The 16934-nt window shown below is 37.6% G+C and overlaps 1 long non-coding RNA gene across 1 annotated transcript; it reads right to left on the reverse strand.

Moving 5' to 3' along the window:
* Positions 1-203: 203 nt before the first annotated feature.
* Positions 204-16161, reverse strand: LOC147389064 (uncharacterized). Its single transcript, XR_015170796.1, has 3 exons — positions 15979-16161; positions 14229-14314; positions 204-492 (listed from the first exon to the last, which is right to left on the reverse strand). It is a non-coding gene; the product is annotated as an uncharacterized LOC147389064 (long non-coding RNA).
* Between the last annotated feature and the right edge of the window lie 773 nt (positions 16162-16934).

Genomic DNA, 16934 nt, shown 5'->3' on the forward strand with positions numbered 1-16934 from the left:
TTATTTGGGTAATCAGAGACATGGTCAAGGTGTCATCAAAATGGTATTTACAGATAAAACTGAATTATCGGACTCATGTAAGCCCATTTGAAGTATTTTATATTAGTTTAATATTTTGTTTTGAAGTATTATACTTATAATTGGTTTAATATTCTGTTAAACATGAACCTATCAAATATGTATTCTTTTAAACATGAGGGGCTACAGCTTTCATAAGTTTTTATCTAATATCATCTAAGTAATGTTGTTCTTCATCACCAACTGAACATAATTTGTGCCTTGCAGGGACATGAGCAATAATAGTTTTGATACATCAGATGTTCCCCCATTGTTTTCAACCTTAGAGTCCTTGACCACATTGTATCTCTCTCCCTCTACATCTCACAAGATCTCTTACAAAAAAGAATGTTTCAATTTGTTTTCCTGAAATTACAAATCTTGTCATGCAGGGACATGGAAGACACTCAACTTCTAGGAGAAGTACCGCATCACCTGTTCAGTTCCCCTCAATTACAAACAGTGTGAGTATCCTATTGACTCTCAAAATAATGTGAAATAGTTCACAAATGAATCTAAGTGCAATACATATGTTATTACATGTTATAGGCAAGATTTTCCATGATCTTTGGCACAAGTTGGAACATGTGCCAAAGATCTTATGAGGCTTTGTACAATCCCCAAAATTTTTGTGAATTTTTTTTCTTGATTTGTCCAAATTAAACTGAACTTAACCCCATTGCATAACTGTCAAATCCGAACTTGGTTGTTATAATTACCATACAAGGAAAAAGAAGAAGAAATTGCAAATCTACTTAAATGAATGCTCAGTTACCGTCGAGGGTTTTCTCAGAATTATGCTCAGTTTATACTCAGCCTATGCTCAGATTATGTTCAGTTTATGCTCAAATTATGCTCAATTTATATTCACTTTGTGCTCAGATTTTACTCAAACTCTTTGAAATTTATCTTAGATTTTAAGTGCACACACTTGCACAGTTGTTACATTAGTCAAGGAGAATTCTTTAAAATTCAAGGATCTAACACCGTCAGTGAGAGTTCCCGCTCAAGGACCTGACATTTTTTAGTTCGAGGAGAATTTAACCCTCAAGGATCTGAATACCCTGATGAATTGCTAAATCAGGCTGCAAAATAAACTATCACTAGCTTTAGCATTCGGATATCGCACTATCTACCAAAATAGATTTGCTATCTAGTTTGATTCAACCCTCTGTCAAAGAGGGGCATCTGTAGACACCCCATTTTTGTATCTGCCTGATTAATCAACTCGTCAACCCGATCGTAACGGTTCCCAATGATGGATGTTTATTCCAATGCTTTATTTTGTTACTAGATATGTTTCAGAAATCCGGATGAAGTATCTCGAACTGACAAAATTATAGAAACTATGCTACGCTAGGAAAATATAATCCCAAAAACATAGGAATCATCATTTTGCAGACAAAAATAAACTTTACGATAAAAATCACTAAAAAATGATCAAATTATCAAAATACCCCTAACATCAAAATAACCTTAGAGCCTACATTATGCTTAGGAAAATCTTTTTGAACACATAAAACAACAAATCAAAATCAAATAAATCATTTCGCTAATTTTCACAGAATTCGACAAAATTACGAAAATACCCCTCATAAAGTTCACGACCATTTCGCATAAAAAACTTCATAAATGATAAAAATCAACATTTATATTGATTTCCTTATGAAAACCGATTCCAAAAATTCTTGGAACATTGAAAAATGACTTAAAACGTGAAAAGTCCTCTTCGAGGGTAAAATGATAATTTTATAATTTTTATAATTAAAAATTTTGAAATTAATAAATAAAATATTAAATAATTAAAGTGAAACATTAATAAAATTAATTTAAAAATTTGAACTAAAAAAATCAATCAATTAGGCTTTCATGCAAAATTGTTGATGGTTGCCAAGATATTTATTCAAGGACCCCTCCATTTGAGGGTCCAAAGAATTAAAGATATAATAGAGGGGGTTTCTTCAAAAAATTAAAGTCAATCAAGTAAGACTAAATTCAAGGTATTAAAGTCAATCAAGTAAGACTAAAATCTTAAAGTCAATCAAATAAGACCAAAGTCAAGATATTAAAGTCAATCAAGTAAGACTAAAATCTTAAAGTCAATCAAATAAGACCAAAAGTCAAAACCCTAATAGAGTTCTAATTAAATAATAACTCTATTTAATAGAATTCTAACTAAAATATTACTCTACCTAAAATAATTCTAATTAAAATATAACTCTACCAAAAACAATTCTAATTAAAATATAACTCTACCAAAAACAATTCTAATTAAAATACAACTCTACCTAAAACAATTCTACTTAAAATATAACTCTAATTAAAATAATTATAATTAAACACTAATTCTATCTAAATAAACCCTTAAAAAAATCTATAAATAGGGGTCCTCACACCCTATTTTCGTATCAAATAAAAAACCCTAAGAGAAGTAGGTCAAAAAGCTTCCCTAGCCTCCCATAAACCCTAATTTTGAAGCCCAACTCCTTACCTAACACCAATACTTCGATTTTAACTTGAAAAACACCTAGAAACCCTTTAAAAACACTTCAAAATCCATAAAAATATTCGAAGAATCCAGATCTAAGAAAGAGATACCTTGCCTCGGAGATCAGAAATTAGATCCGGAGATAGAACGAAGCAAGGAGTACGGTACAAGGAGCGATTTTATCAGATCTGAGGGAATAAAATTGTTGCGTTTGAAGGTAAAATTTATTTTATTTTTTATTTTATCTAGGTTTTATTGTTCGCAATGTAGTTTTATTTGGGATAAGTAGAGACCGGCATTGGCCGGGCGGGGTTGGTACCTAACACCTTCCAACCCCGTAATGTGATCCCCGGACTCAGTTTTTTTCTTTAGTAGATTATTTGTTTTTATCTGTTTAGAGTCAGTATTCGATTCCTAGACCGTAATAACTAGATGGCGACTCCCAAACCTCAAAGGTCACAAGCGGATCCGTGCACCCCGTGGATCGAGGGTACTTTCATATCGAAACTAGTGGAGCCTCTTCAGCATCACTCCAAGAAACGTGCCACAAAAACGGCACTTACCACGAAGGAATCGTAGGCGAACCTGGTAGAAGATGACTCATCAGATTCTGGATTTGATTCGAAGTTAAGTGAGGGATCATCTAGATCTCTATCGATCACTTCTCCGTTGCAAACTCACACCTCTATCAGAGTAGTGATGACAGCTAGAGCGTTAACGATGGAGGAACAAGTTGCTCAGATGGCAGACACCATCAACAAATTAACAAAAGCAATAGAAGATAAAGATATCCAAATTGCAACCCTCGTCAGCCGTTTGGAGCATAAAGACAAAAAGAATGAATCGAGTGCTAAACACTCACATCCTCCAGGATTCACCCCTGAAGCATACGCGGTTCCCCACAAAGAAGAACAACGAGCATATTATTCTGGTTCACGAAATGCTACTCGAGATCCACCATAGGGGTCTGTTGCTTCGCTTTTTGTTCAACAACTGCAAGCAATGATTATTAACACCATTAGTGCTCAGTATGGGGGCATGCCATAGTCCTCATTGGTCTACTCCAAACCCTACACTCAACGCATCGAACAAATGAGTTTTCCAACAGGATATCAACCACCAAAATTCCAATAGTTTGAAGGAAAAGGTAATCCAAAGTAGTATATTGCCCACTTCATCGAAACTTGCAACAACGCCGGTACATTCGGTGATTTCATGATGAAACAATTTGTTCGTTCCCTCTGACAATGCATTCGATTGGTACACTGACTTGGAACCCAACTCAATAGATAGTTGGGATCAACTTGAAAAAGTGTTCCTCAGCCGCGTCTACAGCACTAGAAGAACAGTGAGTATGGTGGAACTCGCCGCCGTCAAACAAAGGAAGGATGAACCGATTATCGAGTACATCGAGCGATGGAGAAATCTTTCCCTCAACTGTATGGATCGACTTTCTCAATCTTCTGCTATCGAGATGTGTGTTCAAGGGATGTACTGACAACTCCTTTACATCTTGAAAGGAATCAAGCCACACACTTTCGAAGAGCTAGCCACTCGAGCCCATGACATGGAGCAGAGCATAGCTGTGCATCAGACTTCATGACCAAGCGAGTCTTGAAAGTAAGAAAATAAGGATGGCAAGTCCTTCAAAACTAAAGAAGTCTTATCTACCACCACCAACAAACCTGTCAAAATCACAGGTAAAAGAAGAGAAGATTAGCTACGAGCTGATTCAACACAAGAAAAAGGAAAAGATTGGAAAACTCTCAAAGAGCTTGAGGCAAAAAAGTACCTTTTTCCTGATGCTAATGTCTTGGGCATGTTCGAAGAGTTGCTGAAATTAAAGCTCATTGAATTCCCAGTGCCTAAACAACCCAAGGAAGCAGGTCGCGACAATGATCCGAAATATTGTCGCTATCATAGGGTGATTAGTCACCCAATTGAAAAATGCTTCATCTTCAAGAGAAGATTATAGATTTGGCACGTTAAGGAAAAATTGAGTTTGACTGTGTCAAAAATGTTGCTACGTCCAACATGACCTCTGTCACTTTTGGATCTTTTGCTCCAATACTCTTGGCAAGTCAGTATGCTACACAGATTCCATCTCCTCAAATCATCCAAGTTTTACCTAAACCATCACAACTCATATCTGTACATTCCGATGTTGAAAAGGCCTATCCCACACTGGGGGCAAGTCCAAATCAAAGAAAATTCCTCACATTTTCATCTTCACTTCAACAAGGATCACAATCTCAGAGTCTGCTTCAATTGATGACGAAGGGTGGACAGTTGTTACTCGTCGAAAAAGATGCCCTACATATATGCCAACTCCTTCTATTTCAAAGCCAAAGAGAAAGAGAAGAAAGTCAAAATCAAGTACAAGGTCAAAGAAACCAAAGAGAGCAACAAAAAAGAAGGCTTTCCGAGTTTCGCCCACAGACCCTGAAGACATCCTTCAACAACCTCCCCGTGTGCCGGTTACTCTTTTAGAATTCTTACCAAGGAAGCTCTTGAAAGAAGCCTGCACGATTTCATGTCACCAAGTGGAAGCGGAGGTGTTAGAAGATGATATCGATAGTAGGTCAGAAAAACATCCTACTACTTCCAATGATGGAGATTAGAAATTTGAGAAAGATAATATCACCTCTAAAATGAAAGATTTGCAGGTTGACTTGGATTTCTCCAATAAACTCCAAAAGGTTCAGTATGCTTCAAAGCAAAACTCAACTGAATCAAAGAAGGAAGTTCAACCCAACATAGATCCACAAGAGGACGGTCTGTGCATGGCCACAGTCACCTTCACTGACGAGGATCTCCAATTGGGGTCTCGACCTCAAAATAGGCCTCTTTATGCTACAGGTTATGTGAAGGAAACTAAAATTCAAAGAATCCTCCTAGATTGTGGTTCTGCAGTCAACATCATGTCAATTCGTACTATGAAACAAGTTGGCATCTTATCGGATCAACTTGCTCGCAATAAGTTGATGATTCAGGGTTTCAACTTAGGAGGTCAAAGAGCGATCAGCATGATAAAAGTCAAGCTCTCTATTGTAGATTTGGAGTCAACAGCGCTCTTCCACGTGATTGATTGTAAAACTTCATATCACTTGCTTCTCGATCGACCGTGGCTGCATGAAACTGGAGTAGTACCATCCACATTACATCAATATTTTAAGTATTACCAAGATGGTGTGCAGAAATGTGTAATAGTCGAAAATCAACCATTTGACAAGGCAGAAACACATTTTGCTGATGCAAAATTCTATTTTGGAGGTGACATCATTCAAGAAGTACTTCCAATTTTGGTACCTCCATCTAGTAAGCAAAAATCTGACAAAAGAAAGCATACTTTGAATGATGTAGAGAAGATTTCTCCTAGTCCTCAACTTCAGAAAGAACAAGTAAAGAAACAAGAACCAGAAACTCAACGGACCAGGGTGAGTCAATCAATGGAGGACACGGCATCCACAGTTGTGTTGCCAACTCCAATGCTTTGTTATGTGTCGTAATCGCGACGGAAGCCAGGACAATCACCTTTCAAATAGATTTCTTCAGAAATCAAGCCTTCTATCTCTAAAGTCGAATTGGAGATACTGAAAGAAAAGTTAACCTTTTCGGTTACACCTCTCCAAAAATCTTACATAGCAAGGACACCCGTGAAAAATATTGTCCCAACTACGTCAATTGCGAAGGATCATGAAAACAACCTCGCAAAAGTAGAGTCCAAAAGTTGGTTCGATCCTAAAACTTCAAAGTTATTCAAGATTGTCGATTATGGAAAATGTGAACCTATGCGATTGGGTGAACTATCACAAACTGATCAAATTCATGGTTTAACTGCAATACAAGTTAAACTCATTCGAGTTGGAGAAAGAGTTTTATTGACACGAGTAGGACTAAGATATACACCAGAGGCTCCAATCAAAATTTCTAAGATGAAGATGACGTCTTCACAACATACTATAGTAGAAGTCATTGATGAGTCTGTAAAAGAAACACCAGTACCACGAACATCGGTCTTTGATCGAATTGGTGGCCACATCTCGACCACGTCGGTATTTGATCGATTGGGTACTTTAGATGATCATCATGATGTACAAATTCATAAACCTCGTGCGTCTGCTCTATCTAGACTTGGTCAAAATGTTGGAGTAAAAGTATGAAGAGAATCGCGATGTCGACCTAAGCAAAGAAATAAATATGTGGAGCATAAAGATAGTAGTGGCTTGCATAGCACTATTCTGTCTCGTATGAAACGACAAGCAGCTTTAGAGGTCTCGATATCGAATGCATTGGTTGTGAAGCGATGCACCATCATCCTCACAAACTAAATGAGCAACAGTCGAGCTTCAACTCTTGGAACAGACAATTCTGAATATGTCATTTCAATAAATCATATTACCATTGAGGAATTCCCTGAAGAAGATTCTACGTCGTCAGATGAAGAACTCGAAAATGCTCTATCGATCTTTGAAGAAAGCGGACAAGCCACTGTTGACGACTTGAAAGAAATAAATCTTTGGACAATTGAAAAGTCGCGACCCACGTTCGTCAGCACTCTTCTAAAATAACATGAAGAATCCGAGTACCTCAAGTTGCTACAAGAATAGAAAGATGTATTTGCTTGGACTTACAAAGAAATGTCAGGACTTGACCCGAAGATCGTTGTTCATCAACTCGCAATTAAACACAGAGTTCGCTAAATAAAACAGGCACAATGTCGTTTTTGGCCAGAGTTGATACCACAGATTGAGATAGAGGTCAACAAGTTGATAGAAGCTAGCTTCATTCGAGAAGTAAAGTATCCAACATGGATTTCCAACATAATTCCGGTAAAAAAGAAGAATGGACAGATTCGAGTATGTGTCGATTTTCGCGACTTGAATAATGCATCTCCAAAAAATGATTTTCCTCTCCCAATCATAGAACTTATGGTTGATGCGACTATAAGACATGAAGCCTTGTCTTTCATGGATGGATCTTCTGGTTACAATCAAATTCGAATATCGCCAAAAGACGAGGAGCTTATAGCCTTTCGTACCCTAAAAGGTATTTATTGTTACAAAGTTATGTCTTTTAGACTTAAGAATGTTGGTGCCACTTACCAGCGAGCTATGCAGAAAATCTTTGATGACATGCTACATGACAAGGTGGAATGTTACGTTGATGACTTAGTAGTAAAATCCAAGAAAAAAGAAGATTACTTACAACATCTACGTGATACCTTCGACAAATTACGACGGTACCAGCTCAAGATGAATCCATTAAAATGCATTTTTGGAGTTACCTTGGGTAAATTTTTGGGATTCGTGGTTCGGCATCGCGGTATTGAAATCGATCGAAACAAGATTGAAGCCATTCAAAATATGCCGGCACCAAAGAACATTCATGAACTCAAAAGTCTACGAGGTCAACTTGCTTACATTCGTAAGTTCATTTCAAACTTAACTGGGCGTTGTCATCCCTTCAGTCGATTGATGAAGAAAGATACATCATTTGAATGGGATAAAACTTGTAAGAATACTCTGAAAAGCATTGAGTATTTTCTCAAGCCTCTTGTTCTTTCTGTACAAATTCCTAAAAAGCCATTGATTCTCTATATTAGTGCACAAGAAATGTAACTAGGAGCATTATTGGCTCAAGAAAATGACGAAGAAAAAGAAGGTACACTCTACTACTTGAGTCGAACTCTTGTTGGAGCAGAAGTAAACTATTCACCAATCGAGAAGACATGTTTAATGCTCATCTTTGCCACAAAGAAACTTCGGCACTACATGTTATTGCACACAATCCGACTTACTTACGAAGAGAATGCCAAATTACGTCTAGCTGAACTTGAAGCATTGGACGAAAAGAGATTGAAAACACAACAACGGCTAGAATGTTACCAAGCCTGTCTGTCACGTGCATTCAATAAGAAAATTTGACCACATTCTTTTCAAGTTGGAGATTTAGTTCTCGCTGTACAATGACCAATCATCCTCTCACACCGTTCTGGAAAGAAGTTTGATCCAAAATGGGATGGACCTCATGTAGTGAAAGAAGTATACACTAATGGTGCATACCTTCTTATAATACTAGAAGGATTACGTCTTGGTCCAATCAACGGCAAATTCCTCAAAAGATACTATGCTTAAAAGAATGTTGTTCCCCAGCACGAGCCTAAACTGTTTGACAATGCTCATCGGCACGAGCCTAAACTATTTAGCAATGCTCATTATCGTACGGGCTTAAACTACATGATACTCCTGACCCGCATGAGTTAAAACTGTGAACGGTCCGGAAAAAAAAAGAATTGAGCTCGCTAGATTGAAAACCCAAGAGGGCGGTCTAGGCTAAACTTAGAACATTATCCATATGAACTACGTTATGGTTTGATCCCATTTTTGGGTACATAGGCAGCCTGTAAAGTTACTTCAGGTTCAACCACATCAACAAAAAAAAATAATAATATGATACTCATATAAGGAAAGAAGGGAATTTTATTAATTTCGAACGAAATAAACAATGTTATAATTGCATAAGTCATATACAGTAAAAAAAATAAAAAAATAAATGAAAAAAAAATAAGCTTAATAGAAAGAAGTAAGGTTCCAAAACTTTTTCTTCAAAAAATCTCTCTTGGCTTCGCTAGCAGTTACTTCATCATCATCAATAATTGGAGCGTTAGATAGACTAGTACACTCCGCTTCAACAGTAAATAGAGCCTCACTCTCTTCCTGAATTTGAGTACTAAGAAACTTTTCAGTAGCAGTGACTTGTGGTAGCATTTATCTGATTTGAGTCAACTCCATTTCTAGCTCGGCTTCTCGCTTAGTCAGCACAACCATTCTCTCCTTAGCTTCAGTCAGTTGTGTACGTAAACTATCCACTGATTGACGTTTTTGTTGAGCTTCCTGATCTAAGACAGATAGCTGAAGATCCCTATCATCTGCTGACAAAGATGATAAAGCCTTCTCTCATCTTGAAAGATACGCTTCTACTCCAGTTATAAGCAATTCAAAGAAGTTAGCAAAAAGCATAGGATCAGTTTTGAAAGCATCCTTGAGAGAAGAGATAATGGCAGGCATATGAAGTGATTGCCATTCTCTTAGGTTGGAAAAGCCAATATTGAGCATCAACTCAACTCTAGATTGAAGGAATTCATCACGAGCTCTATGTAATGCTTGTTGAACGCATAAGTCGATGTCACTATCATGCAAAGAAGCTTGTTGAGTTTGGGTAGAAACAGTAAGCATTCCGCGACTTCAGAGCAATCACAAATGAATCAACCAACTTATTAGAAGTAGGTAACGCCAATGCGATAGAAGCCGTATGTGTAGTTGAAGTAGATGGAGTACCACGAGAATTTTGACGAAGACATGAAGAAATCTCGTCCCCATCACTCTTTGAAGGGTCTTCAGTATCAACCAATTTCGAAAGCCCTCTACTAAGATGACTGACATTCCAAACATCTCCCATACCTGAGAAGGCAGGGAGGGCTACAAAATCTTCTGAGGCGAACAAATAGGCAATGGAGTGTATATTGATTGATGATTTTACAAGAACAATTAAATCACAAAGGATTATGTATATATATACATAAAAAAATGTGAAATTTCTAAGAAAGAAAAAAAATGTGTAAAATTACCTTTCCTAGGAAATACATCATTCTCAGCTTCAGCTTCCTGTCCATCTGGAGTCACACTGGTATCTTTAAGCTCAATCTGAGCAACAGGCTTCAAAGAATCCACGGGACTTGATCTATGAACAACTTGTTCTGCATCTACCCCAACAATGTTGGCCTGCTCGGTCTGAGTAGTCGTTGGAACCGACAGTATTTTTTTCAAACGCAATTTCAATCTAGGCTCCGTAATGACATTTTGCATATTATCAATGCGTGTGTGTTATATTCTTCTTTTTCAAGAAAGTTTTTGCGTGGCAAGCAAAGTACGATGCGCCTCACGATCTTCAACTCCTTTTCTTTCATCAAAATTGAAGTTCGGAACAGAGACGCTATCCTCAAGAAGGCGAAAATCAAGGGCATCCAAGTGAGGTACTATGTCTTGAACCCACCAATCCCTATAACTCTTATCAAATTGCCGGTTCATGTCTAACACTTTAGGAGGAATAAAAAAGTTGACTCGACTTTTGGTCTGAGTCAAAGACAACTATAAATTATATAACTCTATTCCATCCACGGATTTTGTGAAAGGAATCGGAGTTTCAAGGATACATTGACGAAAGCCTTGTTGACGAGCAAACCTGTGAGAGCTATACATTTTCACCTCACAAACATTACAATATCGAAACATAACAAATCAAGGACGACAGCTTATCATGAAAGCTTGAACTTCAGAAGGATCATCACCATCATCAGTCCGTATCCTTCTATGACCTTTTGGTGGCCAAATCTCCTCAGGATGCCATTTAAAATCACTAGAATCCATGGTGATAATCAGATCCCTCGCATCTTTAGCACTATCTTCCCTTTAAAAATATGAATTGGAAACACCAGCTGTAAGAACCAAATACGAAAGTCCAAAGTCAGCATCAATGCTACCAAATACTCCCCGAGGAAAATGAAGTCCAACCCACCCAAACAAGTAATGAAGGGGACAATAACTCGTGGAAGCACCTACAACTTTCTTTGTTTTCATACCCCAATAGGTCTGAGTTAGACCTTTGTACAAACAATACAGAAGTGGAGTACCTCGAGCCATCAATGCAGCTACCTTAAAAGTACCTGGATGAATAACATCACCATTCTCACAAGGGAGAACAAAATGACACAACCACAATGAGAGGTATGCAGCTATCATAACTTCATCCTCAACATTCTGATTTCCAGGAAAACCGAGCCTGATAAATGGATTTTCTTCCTCTTTTCGACCCCCCTTTGTCAAAGTAACTCGAGAAGAAAAAGGTCTTCGTAATTTTGTTCTAGGATGTTGACGGCCATTACGATCAAAGTAAAACGATTTTGCCCTTTCCTTATACTCTACCGTCAAACGAGGATTAGAAATCCGTTCAGCTTTGGTGTACCAGAAATGAACCCATTCACTATGGCTAACACAGTCGCTCCCTTTTTTCAAAAATTAGTAAAGCATACACCTTGAACAGATACTGGCAAGAAAGAGGAAGACCTAGAATACCATTGCAACCCATGAGTTGATCAAAACTAGGCACCACTTCTTCATAATACTCACTCGTGATAGAAAGTCCAGAAATCTTCTGTATTTTCCATAAAGAAATGCCAACTTCCCCACGACCCGTCATAAAATTGTTAGTCTCGGGACACCAAAACTCTCATAAAACCCGATACATGCCGTTGGGATGACTGTACTCCTTACTAGCAGCAAATATAGCTTCACCAAGGGAAGCTATCGACTTTTTTTCTCTGTAGTTTATGGTTCACATCCAAACTCCAATCCCAAAAACCACTGAGATATAGAATGTCGCCTCGAGGTTCAATATCTGAACCCCATCGTGTAAAATGTTGCATGATTTTCTGGGCCAAAATAGCCTGTGGACAATTGCGAGTTTGGTTATGATGCGGAGGATGACATAAAGTTGGCTGATGCTTCGTATCAATCTCATCTCCAGGGAGTAAGTCAACTGTTGGAGGATATTCACTTAAAGCTGTCATATCAAGTGATGTGTCCCTTTCTGTATCTCGCACCTTAAAAGGATCGGTCATCGGTGTGTGCACAACAAACTTCAACTCCACAGATGAAATATTCCCTCTTCTTGAACGATCGACTATCATAACATGGGGAAAGCAAAGCCATTTTCCTTTTTGAGAAGGATCTATAGGATCATCTACCCAACATTCACGCGGTAAGTTCCGTTCGGAACGGTTCTTATTCTTTAAACCTTTGGAAAGAATGTCTCTAGCCATCTCTGTGAAAAAAAAAGTAGACCAAATACACTTATTAAAAAAAAAGTAACATGTCTCATTGAGTACTAGGGTCACATTGATTAGAGATATAGAAGAGTATGAATTAAAAAAATCATCATACTCAATAATACTCTAGCGCTAGAGTTTGGCCACCTGACTGTACAAATAATTCGTCGTATGGTTCTTGTATCCAGTTGACGTTTGTCAACCAATTGACGTTGTGCACTCTTAAGCACTACTGATAAACAATTACTTTAGAGATTAGTCAATTAGCTGGACAAATAGTTCGTCGTATAGTTTTTTTTAGCCAGTTGACGGTGTGATACTACTAGCCAGTTAACATTTGTCAGCCAATTGATGTCATCTACTCCTGAGCATTACTGATAAACAATTCCTTTAGAGGTTAGCCAACTAGCTGGACAAATAGTTCGTCACATGGATCTTCTACATACATAAAGCTTGCGTACCACGATTCTTTTAGTTAGTTGACGTTTGTCAGTCAGTTGACATCATCCATTCCTAAGCACTACTGATAAACAGTTTGCTTTAGAGGTTAGCCAACCAGTTGGACAAATGGTTCATCGTATGGATCTTCTACGTGCATAAAGCTTGCGTACCGCGATTCTTTTAGCCAGTTGACGTTTGTCAGCTAGTTGACGTCATCCACTCCTAAGCATTACTGATAAACAATTGTTTTAGAGGTTAGCCAACCAACTAGACAAATAGTTCGTCGCATGGATCTTCTACGTACATAAAGCTTGCGTACCGTGATTCTTTTAACTAGTTGACGTCATCCACTCCTAAGCATTACTGATAAACAGTTATTTTAGAGGTTAGCCAAGTAGCTAGACAAATAGTTCATCGTATGGATCTTCTGCGTGCATAAAGCTTGCGTACCGCGATTCTTTTAGCCAGTTGACGTTTGTTAGCTAATAGTCGTCATCCACTCCTAAGCATTACTGATAAACAGTTGCTTTAGAGGTTAGCCAACTAGCTGGACAAATAGTTCGTCGCATGGATCTTCTACGTACATAAAACTTGCGTATCGCGATTCTTTTAGTCAGTTGACGTTTGTCAGTCAATTGACATCATCCACTCCTAAGTACTACTGATAAACAGTTGCTTTAGAGGTTAGCCAATCAGTTGGACAAATAGTTCGTCGCATGGATCTTCTACGTGCATAAAGCTTGTGTACCACGATTCTTTTAGCCAGTTGACGTCATCCACTCCTAAGTATTATTGATAAACAGTTGCTTTAGAGGTTAGCCAACTAGTTGGACAAATAGTTCGTCGCATGGATTTTCTACATGTATAAATCTTGCATCCTGTGATTCTTTTAGTTAGTTGACGTTTGTCAGCCAGTTGATGTCATCCACTTCTAAGCATTACTGATAAACAGTTACTTTAGAGGTTAGCCAACTAGCTGGACAAATAGTTCGTCGCATAGATCTTCTACGTGTATAAATCTTGCATCCTGTGATTCTGCTAGCCAGTTGACGTTTGTCAGCCAATTGACGTTGTCCACTCTTAAGCATTATTGATAAATAGTTGCTTTAATGGCCAACTGGCTGGACAAATGGTTCGTTGCATGGTTCTTCTACGTGTACATCGTTTATCACGCAATACTTTTAACAGTTCAACATTGGCCACCGCTAAGCAGACTAACATATAAATGTTCTAAAAGTTGACTGATAAGGGTTATAAGTTCTCAATTTGTAATTTTGGTTACAATTCATAAGAAAAGAAATGCGAGGATGACAAAGTTCAAAGAAAATATATGGGAAGAATGACTAAGATCCATACCTTCTTGTGGTTTCGAAGCTGTAGTCGAGCTGCAATCGACCCAAAAGAATCAGATCTTTATATCAATATTATTGATAATCCTGGATCTATAAGAAAAAAAAGAAGCTCCAATGAAATTCATTCACAAGTTTTGAGAAAAAAGGGGGAAGGCCCAATAAGGAGAAGAGATAAAGTATAACAAAGTAATAAAAAAAGGAGTTCAAATTACAATCAATTCAAGAAGATTATTTTATATGCTCAAAGAACTCTATTCATATCCTCCAACAAGTTGTTCTAAAAAAAAGAGGAAATGGATTTAATTATACTTTGGTGGAAATCACTGTGTCATGGAGGTCAAATTTTATTTTCATTGAAATTTTTTTTTCTTGGGAGAAAAGGAAAGGTCAATGTACTTAGCCGGGATAGAGGTAGTGCTGGTTGTAATACCAACAGCTCATCTGAAACACCAACTTCATATGGCGTTGGTGAGGATAGATTTTCAAGCCATTCTATGATGTTTTGGGAAGATTGTCTATTCATCGGTTGGTGAATGAAGTTAGATCTCTGAACCATGTGAGCTAGTAGTTTGGATTAACAAACTAAGTGTAGAATTCCATTCTGAAGTTGGATCTTCTAACTATTGATTTTTGGAACAAGTAAAACTTGTCCGGTATTATCCTAATTATCGAAGGGTATTAACTGCGGTAGAGATTGTAATTGAAGAAACAATGTATGTGAACAACATTGTGAATGTCATTATAAATCTATCCAAAGATGGGAAATTACAGAATAAAGAAATTGCCTTGTACACAACTTAGAAGAATAGTGAATTGTGCTACTTTCATATTAATGACAATATCAACCACATCTTTAAGGAGTGCTACTGCAAAAGATCGCATCCAAAATATGTTGGTGAAAGGGTCTATGGGCAGCCTCCACTACATGATTCTCTAAGAAAGGATAGATCTGTGTGCTAAAAAAAAAATAGAAATAAGAGAAGACAAACCTTCTACAGCAACTTGTATTCTATTTATAAGAAAAAAGAACTCTACTCAATGAGATGTGATATGTTGAATTAAATCTTTCGAAATAAAAAAAAACTTTCGTTGGTGCGTTGTATCAATAAGGAAATTGAAGTCCAAATCTCTATCAAACTCGTTGTCGAGTTTGTATGAAACTAAAACTTTGTTTAGAGTAAAAATAAAAATAAAAATAAAAAAATGGAAAAGAGCTACGAACCAAATTTTACAAAAGTTAGAGTTTTAATCGAAAGAAAAGTCTAATCGAAGATTCCGATTCCAGATCGATGAAGAATTTCAAATCCAAGAAGATTTATCTAAATTAGGAATCGATCTTAAAGATTTCTAATGGAATAAATCTCCTGATCAGATGAAGTTTCAAAAAAATAATAATAATAATGATTTACGGCCCATTGTGAGTCCGCTCAACTGGACCCGATTAACATTGAGGTGAGTCAATCAAGATCAGCCCCAAAATTTGAATCAGTCCCAAGATCTTGGGAGCTTCTCAAGATCAGCCCCAAAAGCTGAATCAGTCAAACTCAAACAAGAATGATCGAAAAAATAATAAAAAAACATTCCATCAAACGTTTCTTCAATTTCGGATTTAAACAAAATCTTGAATCAAGAAAAAAAAAAGCTTGAATAATGAACGGCCGAGAGTCGCCGAAAGCCGTGGAGATGATGAGAGAGCTCATAGAAATGCTTCAAGGTTTCATCGAAAAGCAAGAGAGAGAGAGAGAGAAGAATACCTATAAGTGGCTGCAATTAGAACGTGAGTGGATGCGCCGTGGTGAAGATTGCTCCAACGAAAAATAGCATGCAAGGAAGAATGGATCAAAACTGATTTTGTGTTTCAAAACCTACGAAACTCTCCCTTCCATGGCTGAAATCATGTCTGAGATCTGAGAGAGAGAAGCTCCTATCAAGCTCTCAAGAACGTTCTGCATCTGAAAGTGCCCTCGATCCGCGGGGTGCGCGGATCCGCTTTTGACCCTTGAGGTTTGGGAGTCGCCACCTAGTTATTACGGTCTAGGAACCAAATTGACCCTACAATGGATAAAAAGAACTAATCTACTATAGAAATCTGAATCCGGGGATCATGTTACGGGGTTGGAAGGTGTTAGGCACCAACCCCGCCCGGCGAATGCCGGTCTCTACTTATCCCAAATAGATCTACATTGCTAATGATAAACCTAGATTAAAAAAAAAATAAAAAATTTACCTTTGATCTGCAAAAGTGTTATTCCCTCAGATCTGGTTAGAATGGCTCCTTGTACCGTACTCCTTACTTTGTTCTATCTCCGGATCTGATTTCTGATCTCCGAGGCAAGGTATCTCCTTCTTGGATCTGGATGCTTTGAATTTGTTGTGGATTTTTGGGGTGTTTTTGAAAGGTTTCTAGGTGTTTTTTAGGCTAAAATCGGAGTAGGGGTGTTAGGGAAGGAGTTGGGGCTCAAAAATTAGGGTTTTGGGGAGGTTGTGGAGGCTTCTTCACCTACTTTTTCTAGGGTTTTTTCTTTGATACGAAAATAGGGTGTGGAGGCTCCTATTTATAAAGTTTTTAGAAGCATTAGGATTTGATTAGGGTTTCTTCTAGGGTTTCAATTAGGGTTTTGACTTAGTCTTTAGGGTTTTAGGGTTTTGACTTTAGTCTTATGAGATTGACTTGATTAGTTTAGATTAGGGTTTTGATTTAGGGTTTTGA

The sequence above is a fragment of the Akebia trifoliata genome, chromosome 12, assembly GCF_017979445.1.
Source record: "Akebia trifoliata isolate Shusen 1 chromosome 12, ASM1797944v1, whole genome shotgun sequence".
Classification (NCBI taxonomy): domain Eukaryota; kingdom Viridiplantae; phylum Streptophyta; class Magnoliopsida; order Ranunculales; family Lardizabalaceae; genus Akebia; species Akebia trifoliata.